The sequence below is a fragment of the Gossypium arboreum genome, chromosome 4 (genome assembly GCF_025698485.1).
Source record: "Gossypium arboreum isolate Shixiya-1 chromosome 4, ASM2569848v2, whole genome shotgun sequence".
NCBI lineage: Eukaryota > Viridiplantae > Streptophyta > Magnoliopsida > Malvales > Malvaceae > Gossypium > Gossypium arboreum.
The window spans coordinates 75868663-75891177 of NC_069073.1; the positions used below are offsets into that span (position 1 = coordinate 75868663).

The following is a 22515-nucleotide window of genomic DNA, read 5'->3' on the forward strand; positions in this document are numbered from 1 at the left end:
CCTATTTAAATTCCTGAAGAGGCACTTAAAAGGGGGACACAGAGTAGGAAGCAAGGAATTACTCAAGAAAAACTGATTGATCCATCTCAGAAGCCAGATTCATCATCAAGACTGAAGATCTCCCTTCAAGTTCCTTCAAGAGTTTTGGGTTTTCTTATGTTTTGTTATCTTTATGATTTTGAGATGCTTTCTTTCATAAGTATGAACTAAACCCCCTAAATACCTAAAGGGAATGAAACATAAGACGGATCTTGTTATTATTATCTGAATTGTATGATAAATATTTGACATGTTCTTAATTATGTGTTCTTAATTCTTGTTTTAATATTCCAGGATATTGATTCAAGTTAAGCTCTTATTTAGAGGAGGAATAGACCCTGTCTAAGAGTAAATTTGTCATAATTAAGCGGAGTTGATTGCACACCTAGAGATAGGGTGATAAGATTTTGTCAGATTAGGGTGAAACCTAATAAGGGAATCCATAGATCGAGTTAATGCAATTCTAGGGTGTTAATTAGAAAGAGATTTCAATTATTCAACCTAGGGTTAGACGTTATTAGTATTGAGAGAGATAATAATATAACTTAGGGATTTCTACGGATCAAGTCAAATGAATAAATCGTCTGAATCAGAGTAAAATAACTAGTGAAGTCTACGTGGATTTTTCCTTAGGTATTGTCTTAATCAATCGAATTTTCCCAAAAGTATTTTCCTAAATTTTCTTTCTGTGTATTCTTAGTTAGTAATTAGTTTAGATAACCAAACCTCTTAATTTTTAGGCTAGATAATAAAAAGGAAGTAAATACTAGTACTCGTAGTTCCTTTGGTTCGACAATTCGGTATTGCTGAACTATACTACTGTTCGATAGGTACACTTTCCTTAATCGTAATAATAAGTTAGTCTCAAGAGCTATTCTTTCATAAATCTTTAAAACCTATCATGAATATCACGTATCAAGTTTTGACGCCGTTGCCGGGGAACTAGGATATTAGGAACACTCAATTTTTATTACTTTAGCCATTTTACTTTTATTGCAATTTAAAATTTTATTTTATTTTCTAATTCTTCATTTATTTTCTTCTGACAGGTTTTTTTAGTTTATGAGCAGAAGGAACCCGTTAGGATCGTTACTATTTGATTCGAGTGCACAGTTCACAGAAATCGAAGAGAAATAAGGCGAAGCTTACGATACACAGAGGAAGAGCAAGAGGATGATACTTCAACCACAACCGAGGAGATGGCTGAAAACCAAGAAAATTCGCTACCTCCTGCAATTGCTGTTAATTAGAATCCTGCTCCGCACACTATATATGATTATGCTAAACCTTCTTTAACAGGAACTGAATCGAGCATAGTTAGACCTGCTATAGCTGCAAATACTTTTGAACTGAAACCTAACACAATTCAAATGATATGGCAATTTGTTCAGTTTGATGGTTTGTAGGACGAAAATCCCAGCGCTCACTTGGCAAACTTTTTGGAACTATGTGATACATTTAAAATTAATGGTGTTTCTGATGACGCCATTCAACATCGGTTATTCCCTTTTCCATTGAGAAACAAAACTAAACAGTGGTTGAATTAGTTACCACGGGGGTCAATCACTACTTGGGAACAAATGACCCAAAAGTTTTTATTAAAATATTTTTTGCCGACTAAAACAACCAAATTACGTAATGATATCTCTTCTTTTGTACAGATGGATTTAGAAACACTGTAAATGCATGGGAGAGATACAAGGACCTCTTGAAAATATGCCCTCACCATGGGTTACCACTCTGGTTACAAGTTCAAAACTTTTATAATGGCCTGAATCCTTCGACTCGGCAGATGGTTAACGCAGCTGCTGGCGGAACCATCAATAATAAGACACCTGAAGATGCCTATCAATTTATAGAGGAGATGTCACTGAATAACTATCAGTGGCAAGCCATAAGGACAAAGCTAACGAAAGTAGTCGGCGTTTATAATGTCGATTCGGTCACCATGCTCTCTAATCAGGTAGAACTCTTGAATAAGAAAATTGATGGTTTTCTTAGTTCTTCACAGGTTCACCCAGTAATACAGTGCGAAGCAAGTGGAGGTGGATCAAGTAGTTTAGAATACCCACTTTATGGCTACAAGATCGAGAACGAGCAGTTAAATTACATGGGTAACAATCCTTGATCTCAAAACAATCCTTATAGTAATACTTACAATGCAGGTTGGAGGAACCACCCAAATTTTCATGGGGAGGCCAAGGGAATCCGAGACCACCACCTCCAGGCTTTCAACAACCACCCTACCAACAAAAGAAAAAGCTAACCCTTGAAGAAATGCTAACAAAATTCATCTCGGTTTCAGAAACTCATTTTCAAAATACTGAGACAGCACTTAAAAATCAACAAGCGTCGATCCAAGGGCTCGAAACTCAGATAGGTCAGCTCGCTAAATTGATATCTGAAAGACCACTAGGAAGTCTACCTAGTAACGCTGAACCCAACCTAAAAGAGCACGTGAAAGAAGTTACACTAAGGAGTGGGAAAGTTTTAGTTGAATCTGAAAAGAAGCCACCACAATAAGCTGACAGAAAGGAGGTCGAACCCGAAAACAATGGCAACTTGATGCCAAAAGAATATAAACCACCAATCCAATACCCAGCAAAGTTGAAGAAAGACCGCATGGATGCACAATTCGATAAATTTCTTGAATTTTTTAAACAAATGCATATTAACTTACCTTTTGTTGAAGCTATATCGTAGATGCCTACATATGCAAAATTCTTAAAGGAGCTTCTAACAAACAAAAGGATGTTTGAAGACTTATCTATAGTGGAGCTTAATGAAGAGTGCTCAGCCATACTCTAAAACAAACTACCAACCAAACTGAAAGACCCAAGAAGTTTTACTATTGCCTGTTTAATTGGTAGTTTGAATGTTGATAAAGCACTAGCTGATTTAGGCGCCAACATTAATTTGATGCCGTATAAAATGTTTAAACAACTTGGTCTTGGGGAACCTAAACCCACTAGGATGAGTATTCAATTAGTTGATAGATCTGTTAAATATCCTAGGGGAATTATAGAGTAATGCCCTCACGCCCGAGATCGTCGCCAGAGTCGAGGTTGAGGTGTTACTAAACTTAATTCATTAATTAAATAGCTCAAACAATTTATTTTTAAAATTTCTAGACAAGCTGGGTAACTGCGTCACAGTCGCTTAAAAATTCATATCTCGAGTTTCAAAATTTGAAATTAAGATTTGTAAATTTTTCCTAAAATTAGATTCATATATCTATCTACTAATTTCTTTCTAGAATTTTTGGTTAGGCCAATTATTACAGTTTATTAGTTAAAGTCTCCCCTGTTTCAGGGTTTGACTACTCTGACCCCTGTGTATTACGAATCAGATATCTCTCTGTACAGAGTTTTAATGATTATGCTATTTGTTTCTCATAAAACTAGACTCAATAAGGAATCTGTACATATAAAGTAAAACTTCTAGCTTTTTTTTTACAATTTTTGGTAAATTTTTAAATTTGGAACAGGGGATTCAAAGACCACTATGACCCTATTCCACCAAAACTTAAATATCTCATAAAATATAAGTTATTTACCTATTTTGTTCCATCTATATGAAAATAGACTCATCAAGATTCAATTTCATAACTTATTCATCATTTAATTACATACTATTTTTAATGATTTTTCAAATTCACATTACTGCTGCTGTATGACTCTGTTTTATGGCCAATTTTACCATTCCAAGGATTTTCATGATTTAGTTAAGACATAAAGCATACATGTTATCATATATAAACTTGATTAGCCATTCCAATAGCTAATCATTTACAAACCCTTTTCTTACCAAACCATAACCATATCATATGATCATTTATACAAAGTGAGTATATTGCTATACATGCCACACTCAAAATATACAAGCCATTTAACCAATTTAGGTCTTCGGATAGTGTGAACGAGTCTTCGACCTATCCCAATTCTCAAGCCGGCTTGTCAAAACTACAATGAAGGAAAAAGAGGGAGTAAGCATAAATTCTTAGTAAGTTCACATGTAAATAATAAGTAACATGATTATGCAATCCAACATAAACATCATTAAAACACTCATAACATAAAAATACTTACTACCTTACCACAATTTTGTCTCACCAAGTTCTCAACCAAGATTTAAACTCATACCTGTCCATTTTCACTTCTTCAACACATTCATCATCGAATCACTTTCGTTTTAAGCATCCTCAATATTCTCTTAGGATTCTCCTGTTGAACACGTAGAAATATAATTTCAGATACGCGGATAGTGTGCATGTAAGTGCTGTACTCATAACTGAACAAGCTCAATAGCTTTTGAATCTATGTAGCCAAGCTACCATGTAACCCACCCATAAACGAACTCGGACTCAACTCAACGAACTCGGATGCCTAAATACATCTCACGAACTCGGACTCAACTCAACGAGTTCAGAACTCAACCATCCTAGTGACATGTCACTTGTACCCTAATCTATTCCCAAGGTTCAAACGGGATTCTTCTCAATTTTACATTTTGATCACCTTATTCGAAATGTAAAAATCGATACTTGCAAACATCTCATACTTATCAAGTTGTTCACATAATTTGCATATTACCAAATAATAATTCACAAAGCACAATATTTCATGATAATAAATATCATATCATACAAATATCATTAAATCACTTAAAATAAAATTATGTTACCTTATTTACACATGAACTTACCTCTATACAAAATTTGAGCAATCGAGCCTATTCCTCGTAAACTTTGTTTTTCCCTCGATTACGAATTGAATTTCATTTCTCTTGATCTATAATGCCAAATTAATTTTATCTAATACATACATTCATCAAAATAGCCCCTAGTACGAAATTTGGCAAAATTACTATTTTGCCCCTAAACTTTTACATATTTGCACTTTTGCCCCAAGGCTCGTAAATTAAACCTCATCCTATTTTGTTTTGTTTTATGACATGCTGATCATTTTTCCCTTCTATGGCAACATCAAATTCACACTCTAACATGTACTTATGACTATTAGGTATTTTTACCGATTAAGCCCTTTTACTCATTTTCACTTAAAACCGAGTAGCACAAGTTGTCTAACATAATTTAAAATCTCATATTCTATTATAAAACACCAAAATACACAAATTTCACGTATGGGTATTTTTCCAAATATAAATCCTAGGTTGACTTATTGTTAGCATAAGCTAAATCGAGCTACCGGGATTCCAAAAATGTAAAGAACATTAAAAACGGGGCTTGGAATCACTTACTATGGAGCTTGGAAGCTTGAAAGAAACCCTAGCTATGGAGAACCCTTGAAATTTCAGCCTAATGAAGAAGATGGACAAAAATTGGCTTTTAATTTTGTTTTTATTATATTTTAAAGTCTATGGCATGATTGCATGATTGTGTGAAAATTTCGTTTAGAAATTTTATCGATAAAGGGTCCAATTTGATATTTAGGACTAAATTGCAAAAGTTGTAAAATGTGTGTTCTAGTTCACAAAGGTATTAACTACTTGTGAGTAATGGGTTTTTAAAGTGGAGGTCCTTGGATAGTAATTAGACCATTATACTAGTTTGGACAAAAATACCTAAAGGAAGATAAAACACCATACGTACTTGTAAAAGTAGATAAATTTATATTCTGTATTAATTTCATTGTGTCTTGACATGGATGAAGATCTTGAGGTGCCTTTAATTTTAGGTCGGCCATTTTTAGCCACAGCTAGAGCTGTAATTGATCTGGGAGACGGTAAATTGGTACTTAGAGTAGGTGACGAAGAGATTATTTTTAAAACTTATGATGTCATGAGATTTTCTAGAGAATAGGATGACTCATGTTATTTTATCGACTCTATTGATCATGCTACTCAAGATTCTTTTCAGGAAATCGCACACAAGGACACGATGGAACTGTGTCTTGCCCAAGGAAAGGGGATGAATGATGATTCTGAAATAGGAAACGAACTAAACTCCAATGAAACCTCCCCAAAACTAGCAGAATATGAGGGAATTAAGGTAAAAGATGAACTTAAGCAAAAACCCTCTGTTGAAGAACCTTCCAAACTGGAACTTAAACAATTGCCGAATCACTTGGAATATTTATTCCTTGGAAATAATTCCATATTACCGGTAATTATTACATCCAACTTGCAACCCAAGGAATTACTCCAAGTTTGAGAGACCATAAAAGGACAATAACTTGGAAAATTTCTGACATTAAAGGGATCAGCCCTTCTTCTTGCACCCACAAAATTTTAATGGAAGATGAATATAAATCATGCGTGCAAGCCCAAAGACGACTGAACCCCAACATGAAGGAAGTTGTTAAAGCTGAGGTAATTAAACTTCTAGATGCTGGAATTATTTATCCTATTTTTGACAGTTCTTGGGTGAGTCTAGTGCAGGTTGTTCCTAAGAAAGGAGGCATGACTGTTGTAGCCAAGGAGAAGAATGAATTAATCCTGTAACACCCCAAACTCGGCCCAGACGTTATGGCCAGATCCGACATGTCACATGGACTTACTACTTAGTATGTATTCGTTGGTTTAAGTGATTGGGGTGGTCTTTGTAAAACAGTGGTTGAATGAAAAGCCGGTTTATCAATCTTTAGGCTATCCATTTGTTGTACTTGTTGAGTCTTGGAAAACGTTCATTAATTTTGAAAACCCGCGCAGCCTAACACTAGCAGTTTCATCATAGTATAAATATAATCAGAAAATAAAACCATAGCAGAAAAAAGGAATTTTAATAGCGGCCTTATTACAACTTAAAACCCAAAATTAAATAAGAATATAAAAATAATAAAATAAACTAACTTAGAAAACCAACTTTGCGATGATGTGGCCCTCCCGAATCCCTCACGCTCCAAGCCCACTATGGTTGGGGATTTCTGCAGAGATGAAAATTAAGGGTGAGTTCGGTAAACTCAAGGTGTAACATAACCCAACCATATCCCAAAATGATCAATCCTCGAGTCGACTTATCGGGCCTTGGCCTAGTACTGTAAATCGAAAGAAACCCATAGGCCCATAGCGATTCGAACAAATATATCATGAATTCGTAAATCCCAACCCGAGTCATCCATAACACCCCTGCATCAAATTTTACACCATGTGAGGAGACTACTCGACCCAACCAACCGCTACACACCACAAAAAAATTGCAATGCGGTCATGATATTGTGACGAAGTCACCAGATCTGAATATTGTGGCTAGGCACTGTAGATATATATATATATATATATATATATATATATATATATATGTGCGAGGCCACCAAATTGCAAATGAGGCCGCCGCTTCCTCCATCAATATAAACCCATGTCCTATGCAACAGAAATAATATGTCATGGCATACATATACAGAAACAGAACATCATGCTTTTCAGAAAAAAAATAACCCTAGGGGTAAAATCATAATTTTGCATGCATAAGGGTATTTCTGTAATTATTACCTATTGTTAAGGTTTCATGTTCATTCTAACGTTTACCAAGTAATCAGAAGTACTTATCTCGTCTTTTTACCAAAGTGGGCCCGTTGGCCTATTGGCGCGTTTTCGGCCCATTAAGCCAAAAAATAACGTTGTGCACAAAATAGTCATTTACGCACGAGGGGCAAAATAGTCATTTAACACCCTAGGGGAAAAATGGTAATTTTACCCCACAAGGGTATCTCGGTAATTTTATCCTACAGGGGTATTTTGGTATTTCTACCCTACAAGGGTATTTCGGTAATTCTATTCTATAGGGGTATTTCGATAATTCTACAACTTATCCACTTGGGCCGACTAACCCATTGGGACCACATGGCCCATTTCAGCCCATCGCGGCCCGAAATAGTCGTCTTACTGCTAGAGTAATGAGAAATACATACCTGTTAGGAGATTACAGTTAATACACACTCCAAACACTCTTAACCGACGCCCAACCCAAACGAGCACGTCACAAAGCGAAAGGGATCAGCCAAGGAGGGTATGCCTACTCTCCTCATGGTTTGCTCCATTTAAAGCCAGCTCTCCATCCACTCTTATGTTAGCTTCCCGGTGTGGGATCCCCCCATCACCAGAGTTTAAAACCAACACCAATTCTTGCCGTCCCAACATAGCAAAATAATCAACCTTTGCGTGCTAAGGGATTCGAACCAAAGTCCTTTCACATGCCAACTCACGCTACCACCACTAGGCCATCAACTCATTTGTGTCATAAATCAAACACATTAAACTTTAAAGTGCACCTATTTGCTTCCAGATTTATTGAAAAGAAAACTAAAATATATTGCAAGAGCCAAGACTTGAACCTTGGACCCTTGCTTCCTCTATGGCGTCACTTCCTTGTCCCTAAGTGGCGCCACCTTGCCACTACACCACACTCCTTTTGTGTCATCTTTACCCTTTACTCTTAAAAGCCCAAACGCCAATTGCATCACCTGTTCATAAAATTAAAATTCCGAAGACTACCACGGATTTAACTTAAGTTTAGGCCTTCCAAAGGCCCACTAACCTGCTAAAATATATATTTTAACCAACCAGAACACACACAAATTTTAAAAATCACAGAAACGCAGAAAACACAAAAATTGAGGCGTTACAACTCTACCCTCCTTAAAGAAATTTCGTCCTCGAAATTTTACCTGAATCAAACAGATGAGGATATTGTTGACGCATCGCCACTTCTGGCTCCCAAGTAGCTTCCTCTCTACCATGATTACGCCACAACACCTTTATTAGCGGAATTGATTTCCTCCTCAAAATCTTAACATCTCGATCCAAAATCTGGACAGGCTCTTCCTCAAAATTCAAGTCTGTTTGGACCTCGATCTCTACAATCAGCACAACATGAGTAGGGTCAGAACGATACCGCCTTAACATGGAGACGTGAAAGACATCATGAATCCTATCCAACTCTGGAGGTAGCTCCAACTGATAAGCCACTGGACCCACTCGCTTAACAATCCGATAAGGCCCAATGAACCGCGAACTTAACTTGCCCTTCCTCCCAAACTTTAATATTTTCTTCCAAGGTGAAACTTTCAATAAGACCATATCACCTACAGAGTACTCAATTTCCTTGCACTTCAAATCTGCATATGACTTCTGTCTATTAGATGCTTCCTTGAACCAGTCTCTAATCAATTTGACCTTATCCTTAGTATCTGCCACCAACTCAGGTCCAAGAACCTGTCGTTCACCCAACTCGGTCCAACAACTAGGTGTACGACATCTTTGGCCATACAGTGCCTCATAAGGAGCCATTCGAATACTTGCCTGATAACTGTTGTTGTATGCAAACTCTGCCAATGGTAAGTAATCCTCCCAAATACCTCGAAAGTCGATAACGTATCCTTTCAACATGTCCAGAATCTGAATAACCCTTTTCGACTGACCATCAGTCTGAGGATGAAAGGCTGTACTAAAGTTCAACCGCGTACCCAATGCCTTATGCAACTTTTTCCAAAACCGAGATGTGAATCTAGGATCTCGATCAGAAATAATCGACACTGGCATTCCGTGAAGTTACACTATTTCCGCCACATACAATTTGGCTAACTTCTGAAGTGAATAATCAGTGCGGACAGGTATGAAATGAACAGATTTGGTCAACCTATCCACAATTACCCAAATCGAGTCCTTCTTCGACGGTGTCAAGGGTAACCCACTCACAAAATCCATGGTTACCCTCTCCCACTTCCAAAGTGGTACTTTCACTGGCTGCAAAAGTCTAGAAGGTAATTGATGTTCAGCTTTCACTTGCTGACAAGTTAGACATTTTCTCACAACTTCCGTTACCTCTAGCTTCAATCTAGATCACCAATACAACTCCTTTAAGTCGCGATACATTTTACTCCCTTCAGGATGCATAGCACACAGACCTCTATGAGCTTCTTTCAGAATTGCTTGCCTCAAGTCAGAGTCCTTCGGAATACAAACTCTACCTCGGTAACATAAAACTCCCTCACTGTTCAGTCTGAACTCAGAAGTATCCCTATTCTTAACTTTCCAGAATCAAGAAACCAAGGACTCATCCCTCAACTGTTTTTCCTTAATCTCATCCACCCAGGTCGGCCTAACTTGCTGTTCTGCTAACAGACTACCGTCGTCATACAGACTCAAACGAGCAAACATGGCTCTCAGATCAGATATAGTTCTTCGACTTAGGGCATTAGCCACCACATTAGCTTTGCCTGGGTGATACTCAATCACGCAGTCATAATCCTTAAGCAACTCTATCCATCTCCGCTGCCTAAGGTTCAGCTCCTTCTAAGTCAGCAAGTACTTTAGACTCTTATGATCTGTGTATATAATACACCTTTCTCCGTACAGGTAATGTCCCTAAATCTTAAGTGCAAAGATTACCACTGCCAACTCCAGATCATGAGTAGGATAGTTAACTTCATGTGGTTTAAGCTGTCACGATGCATAAGCAGCCACTTTACCCTCTTGCATCAGCACACAGCCCAACCCTACATATGATGCATCACTGCATATGGTAAAATCTTTTCCAGACTCCGGCTAAATCAGTACAGGTGCCTTGGTCAGAACTTTCTTCAGCTTCTCAAAAGATTCCTGTTGTTTCTCAGTCCAAACAAACGGTACTCCCTTCCTATAAGCTTTGTCAAAGGTGCTGTCATCACAGAAAATCCTTCCACAAACCTTCTATAGTACCCAGCTAAACCCAGAAAACTTCGAATTTCCGACATTGACCTCGGTGGCTTCCATTCCAGAATCGCTTCAATCTTTCGAGGGTCCACCTTGATCCCTTCAGTAGAGACAACATGCCCCAAGAAAGTTACCTCGCTCAACCAGAACTCACACTTACTGAATTTCGCATAAAGCTCCTTCTCCCTCAGCACTTGCAGCACAATACGAAGGTGCTCATCATGCTTCTCGTCAGTTTTAGAATAAACCAGAATATCATCGATAAAGAAGACCGCGAATCGATCCAAGTATGGCTGGAACACTCGATTCATCAGATCTATAAATGCCGCAGGTGCGTTCATCAACCCAAATGGCATAACCAAGAACTCATAGTGACCATACCGAGTTCTGAATGCCATCTTGTGAATATCCACCTCCTTAACCCTCAACTGATGACACCCAGATCGAAGGTCAATCTTGGAAAATACTGAAGCTCCTCTAAGTTTGTAACACCCCGTGCCCGAGACCGTTGCCGGAGTCGAACACAAGGTGCATATAGACTTAACTTAATTAATCTCACAGTCCATTTAAAATTTTCCAGGCAGGCTGGCAAGCTGCGTCACTGCCACCCTAAAAATCATATCTTGCGTTCCACAACTCGAAAATCAGTTTCGTGATTTTTCCCCGAAACTAGACTCATATTTGCATCTACAATTTTTTTTCTAGAATTTTTGGTAGGGCCAATTAGTACAGTTTATTAGTTAAAGTCTCCCCTGTTTCAGGGCTCGACTACCCTGACCTTTGCGCATTACAACTTGGATATCTCCCTGTACAGGGCTTCAATACTGGTGCCGTTTGTTTCTATAGAAACTAGACTCAAAAAGGAATCTATGCATATATGGAATGACTTCTAATTACCTCTGGTTAATTTACAATGAATTTCCAAAGTCGGAACAGGGGATCCAGAAACCGTTCTGGCCCTGTCTCACAAAAACTTAAATTTCTCTTAACATACTGTTCACATGATCATTTTCTTGCTTTCCTATGAAAATAGATTCATCAAGGTTCATTCACATAATTTATTCACTATTTAATTCCATTCCTACTATTTTTAGTGATTTTTCAAATCTACATCACTGCTGCTGTCAGCATCTATTTTTAAGGCAACTTTACCTATTTCATGATCCTCCATGGATCAACTAGAGTTTGTCATACATATACCAAAAGTGATCATGAATGACCATTCCCATGGCTAACCGTTACCAACATTTCCATGCTTCTTAATGAACATATACATTCAAGATGACTATAACATTATGCTCAAACGATATAAGCCATTTTCGCATGGCCATCCAAAGTTTTACATACCAAGTTCAAACAAAACATAATAGCCTATACATGCCGAAATGTTCTCTTAGACCATCTAAGAAGAAAATACCAAAAGTTGCTAGCCGGTGTGATGACTTCGACGACGGTCCTGAGCACGCAAAATGGATCAATAACCTAAATAAGCAACAATAAGCACCAAATGAGTACATAACTCAGTAAGCCATAAGCAATGCACTACCATCCATTAATAACATTATCATAAGAGGAAACACAAGGGAACGATGCTAATTACTTCGTCCAAACTGAACTATACCATAGTTCCTTAGACCTTTCGGTTCAATCTCACACCAAGTTACACATTCACATTCCATATACTAGTCAATAGGATATTTGAAGCGTTTTTATACATCATTTTGTTTTCATTACAATCATACAACTAAATGGCCTTTCACTTATTCCACGATAATTCTCATGTACGTGACTTCAATTAAAATTGTCACATAGGTTCAAAACTTACCAAGCTCAACTCCAAATATAAACATAGCGCCTATTAGCCATGAACTCAAGGTACTTACCCGATCCGCTGTCCGTGATCAACTTAATAATGTCGCACACTCAGTGTCAATAGTGATTCAAAAACATATAGTGAGTCCGCACACTTAGTGCTATAAAATCAACTCGCACACCTAGTGCTATATAATCAAACTCGCACACTTAGTGCTGTACAAATTTAAAACCCGCACACTTAGTGCAATCTCATGATCATAAATGTTTATACCCGCACACTTAGTGCCAAAATCCACAACTCAATACATCTCACCTCTTTTCTTTTCATTTAATACTTTCATCACCACATACATACATGTATATAAATTTATCATTCCATTCGGCATAATTACATAGACATCATGTCTATTTAAATCGATACAAAATATACGCTTAGTGACTTACCTGTGTTGGGTGAATTAATTCCAAGTCGGCTACTCGATGACCTTCGATTTCCCCTTGTTGGACGCCTCTCCTTTAGGATCTTGAGCTTAAACAAATAAATTAACTCATTCAACCCCTTTGCTACATATATTGGTATTCACATTTTAATGATTTTATGACATACAGAATGGCATGGTAAAATTTTTATCTTGCTGCCTCGTGCTTTTATCTATTCGGCTAATAGCCATATGCTATCGCCCTACTATCAATAATCCAATCACACATGCATATATGTATATGGCCGAATGTACAAAGCTTAGACTCATCATCACCTATGCTCTTAATTTATAGCCGAATATGCATACATACATATATATATGATATCAACTATACTATCATCTTTAATTCACCTAACACAAAATTTCATCTCATGAACACTTGACCGAATTTTTCCTAACCTAGCATGGCTTTACATATACTTGTAACATCCTATAAATCCACATTTCTACTCTAATTTTCTTTTACCTTTCCTTTACTTCCATTCACAACATCAAGAGCACCATACACGTGCATCATTACTAAGCTTCACACTTAGCATGCAAACGACACCAACACAAACCTACCTTAGCCGAAACTTAACTCATCTTCATTCCTCATCACCACAACATCAAACATCAAACATCCAACAAGAAGACAACACCCATGGCCGAATATCATCTCCATCTCATAGCAAAGATTTAAACCATGGGCTAAGTAGAACTCAAACTAACAACTAAAACATGCATGAATCTCATGGACAACATCAAACATACCTTAGTCTAGCAAACTCCCATGGCTGATTTTCTCAAGCTCTTCCCCCCCTTCTTCTTAGAACATTCGGCCAAGCAAAGAAAATGTGAAAGGATGGACACTTTTTTTTCCTTTGTTTTCATCATATTTTCCTCTTTTTTTTTCATTATTTTATTCTTCTAACATAACCACTAACCCAACATGTTTGCAATGTTTCCACCCATAGCATGGCCGGCCATCATGCTTAAATTTGGGTAAATTGACATGCAAACCCACCATTTTCACAACATGCACTTATAGGCCACCCTACATTTGCCTAGCACATTTCTAAATTTTCTCACATAAGTCCTATTTGATAAAATTCACTTACAATTAACAAAATCCAAACATGAAATTTTCACACATGCATATGTACATATAATGAGCATCAACTATGACAGTTAATTATTTTTATGACTTGGTTTAGTGGTCCCGAAACCACTTTCCGACTAGGGTCAATTTAGGGCTGTCACAACTCTCCCCCACTTAAGAAATTTTCGTCCCCGAAAATCTTACCGGTAAATAGGTTTGGGTATCGTTCTTTCATAGAGTTCTCGTGTTCCCAAGTAGCTTTTTCCATTCCGTGTTTGAGCCATAACACTTTCACTAACGGAACCCTTTTGTTTCGCAACTCTTTCACTTCACGAGCTAGAATACGGATCGGTTCTTCTTCATAACTCATATCGCCTTGAATTTCAATTTCGGAGGGTTTATTACATGCGAAGGATCGGATCGATAACGTCAAGCATCAAAACATGAAAACGTTGTGGATCCTTTCGAGTTCGGGGTAAAAGCAACCTATATGCTCTTGGGCCAACTCGTTCGGAGATCTCATACGGCCCAATGAATCTCGGACTCAATTTGCCCTTACGGTAGAATCTGAGTATCTTTTTCCAAGCGATACCTTAAGAAACACTTTGTCTCCCACGATACTCAATATCTCTTCGTTTTAAATCCGCGTCGACTTACGGCGATCCGGCGACTTTCAAACTTTTACGAATTACTCGAACTTTCGCTCAAAGATCCTTAATCAAATCAACCCCAAAGATTTTGCTTTCGCTAAGTTCACCAAAATAATGGGGTACGGCATTTACGAATCGTATAAAGCCTCGTAAGGTGCCATCTTAATGCTTGATTGAAAACTATTGTTGTGTTTAATTCAATCAAAGGCAAATATCTTTCCCATGAACCACAAAACTCTAAGACGCAACATCTCAACATATCCTCGAGTATCTCAATTATTCGCTCGAGATTGACCGTCGATCTGGGATGAAATGTCGTGCTAAAATGCATCTTAGTACCCAACGCTTCTTGTAACTTCCTCCAAAATTGCGATGTAAATCTTGGGTCTCTATCCGACACGATAGAAATAGGTACCCCATGCAATCGAACAATTTGGGAGATGTATAATTCTGCCAATTTATCGAGCGAAAAATCCGTACGGACAGGGATAAAATGAGCAGACTTGGTCAATCTATCAACAATAACCCGCATCGAGTCTTTCTTACTCTGAGTCAAAGGTAACCCAGATACAAAGTCCATTGTCACTCGATCCCATTTCCATTCGGGTATCATGATTGGCTGAAGTAATCCCGATGGCACTTGATGTTCCGCTTTTACTTGTTGACATATCAAACACCTTGAAACAAATTCAGAAATATCTTGTTTCATACCCGGCCACCAAAATTGACGTTTCAGATCGTTGTACATTTTAGTACTACCCGGGTGGATAGACATTCGGCCACTATGAGCCTCGTTCAAAATCATCGAAGTAAGTTCCGAAACACATAATCGACCCTTGAATGTCAAACAATCATTGTTGTCAATCCGAAATTCCGATTCCTCATTCGAGGCACATTCAGCTCGTTTAGCGACCAATTCAGCATTGACTATCTAGGATTCAAGTATTTGATGAATCCATAATGGTTTGGCCTTTAATTCAACTACTAGCACCTCATCGGGCGAAACGGATAGGTGAGCAACCATCGCTCTCAAAGCAAACAGTGCTTTACTACTCAAAGCATCGGCCACCACGTTAGCCCTCCCCGGGTGATAATCAATGACAAGTTCATAGTCTTTCAACAACTCAAGCCAACGTCTTTGTCACAGATTTAGATCTCTTTGAGTCATTAAATATTTAAGACTTTTGTGGTCCGAATAAATGTGACACCTCTCTCCAAACAAGTAATGTCGCCATATTTTCAAGGCGAACACTATGGCTGCTAATTCAAGGTCATGGGTCGGGTAGTTTTTCTCATGTGGCTTTAATTGTCTCGACGCGTAGGCCACCACTCGACCTTCTTGCATCAATACGCAACCCAACCCAAGTAGGGAGGCGTCACTATAAATGACAAATTCCTTGTCTGATTCGGGCTGCACTAGAATTGGAGCTTCAGTCAAATAGGTTTTCAGTTGATCAAAACTTTTCTGACATTTTTCCGTCCATTCGAACTTAACATCTTTTTGAAGTAGCTTCGTCATTGGTGTGGCTATCGTCGAGAAACCTTTCACGAACCGTCGGCAGTAGCCGGCAAGTCCCAAAAAGCTCCGAACCTCAGTAATATTTCTTGGAGGCTTCCAGTTAAGTATGGCTGAAATTTTGCTCGGGTCCACTCGAATACCCGATGCGGATACCACATGACCCAAGAAGCTAACCTCTCTTAACCAGAACTCACACTTACTGAACTTAGCATATAACTGCTTATCCCGTAAAATTTGCAACACTAACCTCAGGTGCTCAGCGTGTTCGGTCTCATCTCTTGAATAGATCAAGATGTCATCAATAAACACAACTACGAACCGGTCTAAATACTGTCTGAAGATCCGATTCATTAAATCCATAAATACTGCAGGGGCATTAGTGAGCCCAAACGGCATCACTAAGAACTCGTCGTGACCGTACCTCGTTCTGAAAGCAGTTTTGGGTACATCCGCATCTCGAATCCGCAACTGATAATAACCCGACCTCAAATCTACCTTTGAAAACACTGAGGCTCCTTTTAGTTGATCAAACAAATCATCAATACGCGGTAACGGATATTTATTCTTTATCGTCACTTTATTCAGCTGACGATAGTCAATGCACAACCTCATGGTTCCGTCCTTCTTTTTCACAAACAATAGTGGTGCACCCCAAGGTGAGAAACTTGGTCGAGCGAAACCTCTATCCGTCAACTCTTGCAACTGAGCTTTCAACTCCTTCAACTCGGTTGGTGCCATACGATACGGAGCTATCGAAATTGGCGTAGTCCCAGGTACAAGCTCAATACCAAACTCTACTTCCCGAACAGGTGGTAAACCCGGTAATTCTTCAGGAAAAACATCTGGGTATTCAAAAACCACCGGCACAGATTCGAGGTTCTTTTCCAATTCCTTGTCATCAAGTACATACGCAAGGTATGCTTCGCACCCCTTTCTTACATGTTTCTGGGCCAACATTGCTGATATTACAGCTGGCAACCCCTTTAAGTCTGTAGACTCAACTCGGATTATCTCGTTATTTGCGCACCTCAAATCAATAGTCTTGCTTTTGAAATTCACAACCGCATCATGCACGGTCAACCAATCCAAACCAAGAATAACATCAAATTCATCAAACGACAAAAGCATCAGGTCCGCCGGAAAGCAGGACCCTCGGATTACTAGGGACATTTCTTGCACACTTTGTCGACAAGCACGTAACGACCCAAGGATTTGACACCGAATTATTTAACTCAAGAGACTCAATAGGTAGAGTCTTCTTGGATGCTAAAGTCCCACATACATAAGAATGAGTAGAGCTGTGGTCGATTAATGCAATTACATTAGTATCAAAAGAGTGAAAGTACCAATGATAACATCGGGGAGGATGCTTCCTCTCGTGCACAGATGGCATATGCCCTAGCAGAGTACGGGTCTCGGATCGAACAGCAGTGTCGGTGGCCCTCTCTCGACTACCACCCCTACCTCCCGAAATTCTTGGTGGTCTACCTCTAGCTTTCATTCCACTAGGTCTTGCACCTTGCATCCTATTCTTCTCATCAAGCTCCGTGCAATCTCTAATGAAGTGGTCCTTGAACCGCATCCGTAATGTGCCCTCGTTAGTAGACTTACCCCAACATTCACCTATGTGTCGCCTTCCGCATTGGGGACATTCAGGTTTCTCTTGACGATTATTGCCCACACTAGCTACCAAGTAGCTCGAGTCCGTCGATGGTCGTGCTCTAATGGAAATTCCCGTCATCCTCGATTTATTAGTGTCCTCCACGAACTTCTTTACAGTTGAGAATGGAGCTTTACCGTCGATCTTTTACGATAGTCTCGGCTTCAAATTTAGCCTTCTTCTTCTCCTTTCCAAGTTCTTCCGCCTTGCAGCTCGTTCAACTAGTGTTACGAATTCTTTTATCTCCAAAATACCCACTAGTAGCTTTAAATCTTCATTCAATCCTTCTTCAATCTTTTGCACATAGCAACCTCATCAGCCACACACTCCGGGCATACTGATCGAGTCTTACGAACTCATGTTCAGATTCGACATCTTGTCATCTGACCTTGCTTGAGTTCCAAGAATTCCTTACTTTTTGATCGATGAACCGTTGACTAATATATTTCTTTCAAATTCCGTTTGAAAGAAATCCCAAGTAACTAGTTCGTTTGGGACTATGGAAATCAAGGTCCTCCACCAATAGTAGGTGAGTCCATAACAAGGATATAGCACACTTTAGACATTCATCGGGTGTGCATGACAGTTCATCAAACACCGAATCTTTGTTATCAAGCGAAACTTCGGCCCTTTCGGCATCATCGGTAACTATGGCCCTGAACTCCTCTCGTCCCGCTTCCTAATCAAGTCTACAGTGGCTTACTCAGCCTCACAGATCGATGGCATGGCATTACGGGCTCTTGGGGTGGATTATTCAAATTCGGGAATTGTTGGACAGCCGGATTGGTTCGGGCATATTCGCGACCCACTCATTCATCATGGTAAAGAAGGCTTGTTTAGCCCCTCACTTTGATTATTCGCAGATGACCGAGGTTCAACAGCGGCGCCCCTTGTGCAGGAGCAGCCGCTACACTTTCAACGCCATCCGCCAAGGTTCTCTCTACCGGATCCATTTACTAATCAAAACAATAATCTTAACCGTCAGAAGTCATCACACATTTAAACATTAACATTAAGGCATGTATAGCTAGACTCATACGTGCTATGGTAGTCCTAGAACCGACTAAACCATAGCTCTGATACCAATTAAATTGTAACACCCCGTGCCCGAGACCGTTGCCGGAGTCGAACACAAGGTGCATATAGACTTAACTTAATTAATCTCACAGTCCATTTAAAATTTTCCAGGCAGGCTGGCAAGCTGCATCACTGCCACCCTAAAAATCATATCTTACGTTCCACAACTCAAAAATCAGTTTCGTTATTTTTCCCCAAAACTAGACTCATATTTGCATCTACAATTTTTTTTCTAGAATTTTTGGTAGGGCCAATTAGTACAGTTTATTAGTTAAAGTCTCCCCTGTTTCAGTGTTCGACTACCCTGACCTTTTCGCATTACGACTTAGATATCTCTGTGTACAAGGCTTCAATACTGGTGCCGTTTGTTTTTATAGAAACTAGACTCAAAAAGGAATCTATGCATATATGGCATGACTTCTAATTACCTCTGGTTAATTTACAATGAATTTCCAAAGTCGGAACAGGGGATCCAGAAACCGTTCTGGCCCTGTCTCACAAAAACTTAAATTTCTCTTAACATACTGTTCACATGATCATTTTCTTGCTTTCCTATGAAAATAGATTCATCAAGGTTCATTCACATAATTTATTCACTATTTAATTCCATTCCTACTATTTTTAGTGATTTTTCAAATCTACATCACTGCTGCTGTCAGCATCTATTTTTAAGGCAACTTTACCTATTTCATGATCCTCCATGGATCAACTAGAGTTTGTCATACATATACCAAAAGTGATCATGAATGACCATTCCCATGGCTAACCGTTACCAACATTTCCATGCTTCTTAATGAACATATACATTCAAGATGACTATAACATTATGCTCAAAACGTATATAAGCCATTTTCGCATGGCCATCCAAAGTTTTACATACCAAGTTCAAACAAAACATAATAGCCTATACATGCGAAATGTTCTCTTAGACCATCTAAGAAGAAAATACCAAAAGTTGCTAGCGGTGTGATGACTTGACGACGGTCCCGAGCACATAAAATGGATCAAGAACCTAAATAAGCAACAATAAGCACCAAATGAGTACATAACTCAGTAAGCCATAAGCAATGCACTACCATCCATTAATAACATTATCATAAGAGGAAACACAATGGAACGATGCTAATTACTTCGTCCAAACTGAACTATACCATAGTTCCTTAGACCTTTCGGTTCAATCTCACACCAAGTTACACATTCACATTCCATATACTAATCAATAGGATATTTGAAGCGTTTTTATACATCATTTTGTTTTCATTACAATCATACAACTAAATGGCCTTTCACTTATTCCACGATAATTCTCATGTACGTGACTTCAATTAAAATTGTCACATAGGTTCAAAACTTACCAAGCTCAACTCCAAATATAAACATAGCGCCTATTAGCCATGAACTCAAGGTACTTACCCGATCCGCTGTCCGTGATCAACTTAATAATGTCGCACACTCAGTGTCAATAGTGATTCAAAAACATATAGTGAGTCCGCACACTTAGTGCTATAAAATCAACTCGCACACCTAGTGCTATATAATCAAACTCGCACACTTAGTGCTGTACAAATTTAAAACCCGCACACTTAGTGCAATCTCATGATCATAAATGTTTATACCCGCACACTTAGTGCCGAAATCCACAACTCAATACATCTCACCTCTTTTCTTTTCATTCAATACTTTCATCACCACATACATACATGTATATAAATTTATCATTCCATTCTGCATAATTACATAGACATCATGTCTATTTAAATCGATACAAAATATACGCTTAGTGACTCACCTGTGTTGGGTGAATTAATTCCAAGTCGGCTACTCGATGACCTTCGATTTCCCCTTGTTGGACGCCTCTCCTTTAGGATCTTGAGCTTAAACAAATAAATTAACTCATTAAACCCCTTTGCTACATATATTGGTATTCACATTTTAATGATTTTATGACATACGAACGGCATGGTAAAATTTTTATCTTGTTGCCTCGTGCTTTTATCTATTCAAGCAATAGCCATATGCTATCGCCCTACTATCAATAATCCAATCACACATGCATATTTGTATATGGCCGAATGTACAAAGCTTAGACTCATCATCACCTATGCTCTTAATTGATAGCCGAATATGCATACATACATATATATATGATATCAACTATACTATCATCTTTAATTCACCTAACACAAAATTTCATCTCATGAACACTTGACCGAATTTTTCCTAACCTAGCATGGCTTTACATATACTTGTAACATCCTATAAATCCACATTTCTACCCTAATTTTCTTTTACCTTTCCTCTACTTCCATTCAAAACATCAAGAGCACCATACACGTGCATCATTACAAAGCTTCACACTTAGCCTGCAAATGACACCAACACAAACCCTTGCTTAGCGAAACTTAACTCATCTTCATGCCTCATCACCACAACATCAAACATCAAACATCCAACAAGAAGACAACACCCATGGCGAATATCATCTCCATCTCATAGCAAAGATTTAAACCATGGGCTAAGTAGAACTCAAACTAACAACTAAAACATGCATGAATCTCATAGACAACATCAAACATACCTTAGTCTAGCAAACTCCCATGGCTGATTTTCTCAAGCTCTTCCCCTTCTTCTTAGAACATTCGCCAAGCAAAGAAAATGTGAAAGGATGGACACTTTTTTTTTCCTTTGTTTTCATCATATTTTCCTCTTTTTTTTTTCATTATTTTATTCTTTCTAACATAACCACTAACCCAACATGTTTGCAACATGTTTCCACCCATAGCATGGCCGGCCATCATGCTTAAATTTAGGTAAATTGACATGCAAACCCACCATTTTCACAACATGCACTTATAGGCCACCCTACATTTGCCTAGCACATTTCTAAATTTTCTCACATAAGTCCTATTTGATAAAATTCACTTACAATTAACAAAATCCAAACATGAAATTTTCACACATGCATATGTACATATAATGAGCATCAACTATGACAGTTAATTATTTTTATGACTCGGTTTAGTGGTCCCGAAACCACTTTCCGACTAGGGTCAATTTAGGGCTGTCACAAAGTTGGTCGAATAAATCATCGATTCTCGGCAGTGGGTACTTGTTCTTAATCGTCAGTTTGTTCAACTGTCGATAATCGATGCACATCCGCATTGACCCATCTTTCTTCTTTACGAACAACACTGGGTCTCCCCACAGAGACACACTTGGTCTAATGAAGCCTCTATCCAATAACTCTTGAACTTGGGCTTTCAGCTCCACCAACTCCTTCGGTGCCATCCTATAAAGTGCAATGGACACTGGTGCTATTCCAAGCAACAAGTCGATTCCAAACTCAACCTCTCGGTTCAGGGGCAAACCCGAAAGCTCCTCTGGAAAAACATCTTGAAAATCCTTGACGGTTCTAACTTTATCCACTGTCAGATCCTTAATTTCTGATTGGCTTACAAATGCCAAATAAGCCTCACATCCCTTTCGAATCCACTTCTCGGCTCTCAATGCCGACACCACATTAGACAGATAATCCCTACGCT

General features: G+C 38.6%; 1 non-coding gene across 1 annotated transcript; it reads right to left on the bottom strand.

Moving 5' to 3' along the window:
- Positions 1–1667: 1667 nt before the first annotated feature.
- Positions 1668–1773, bottom strand: LOC128292307 (small nucleolar RNA R71). Its single transcript, XR_008282292.1, has one exon. It is a non-coding gene; the product is annotated as a small nucleolar RNA R71 (small nucleolar RNA).
- Between the last annotated feature and the right edge of the window lie 20742 nt (positions 1774–22515).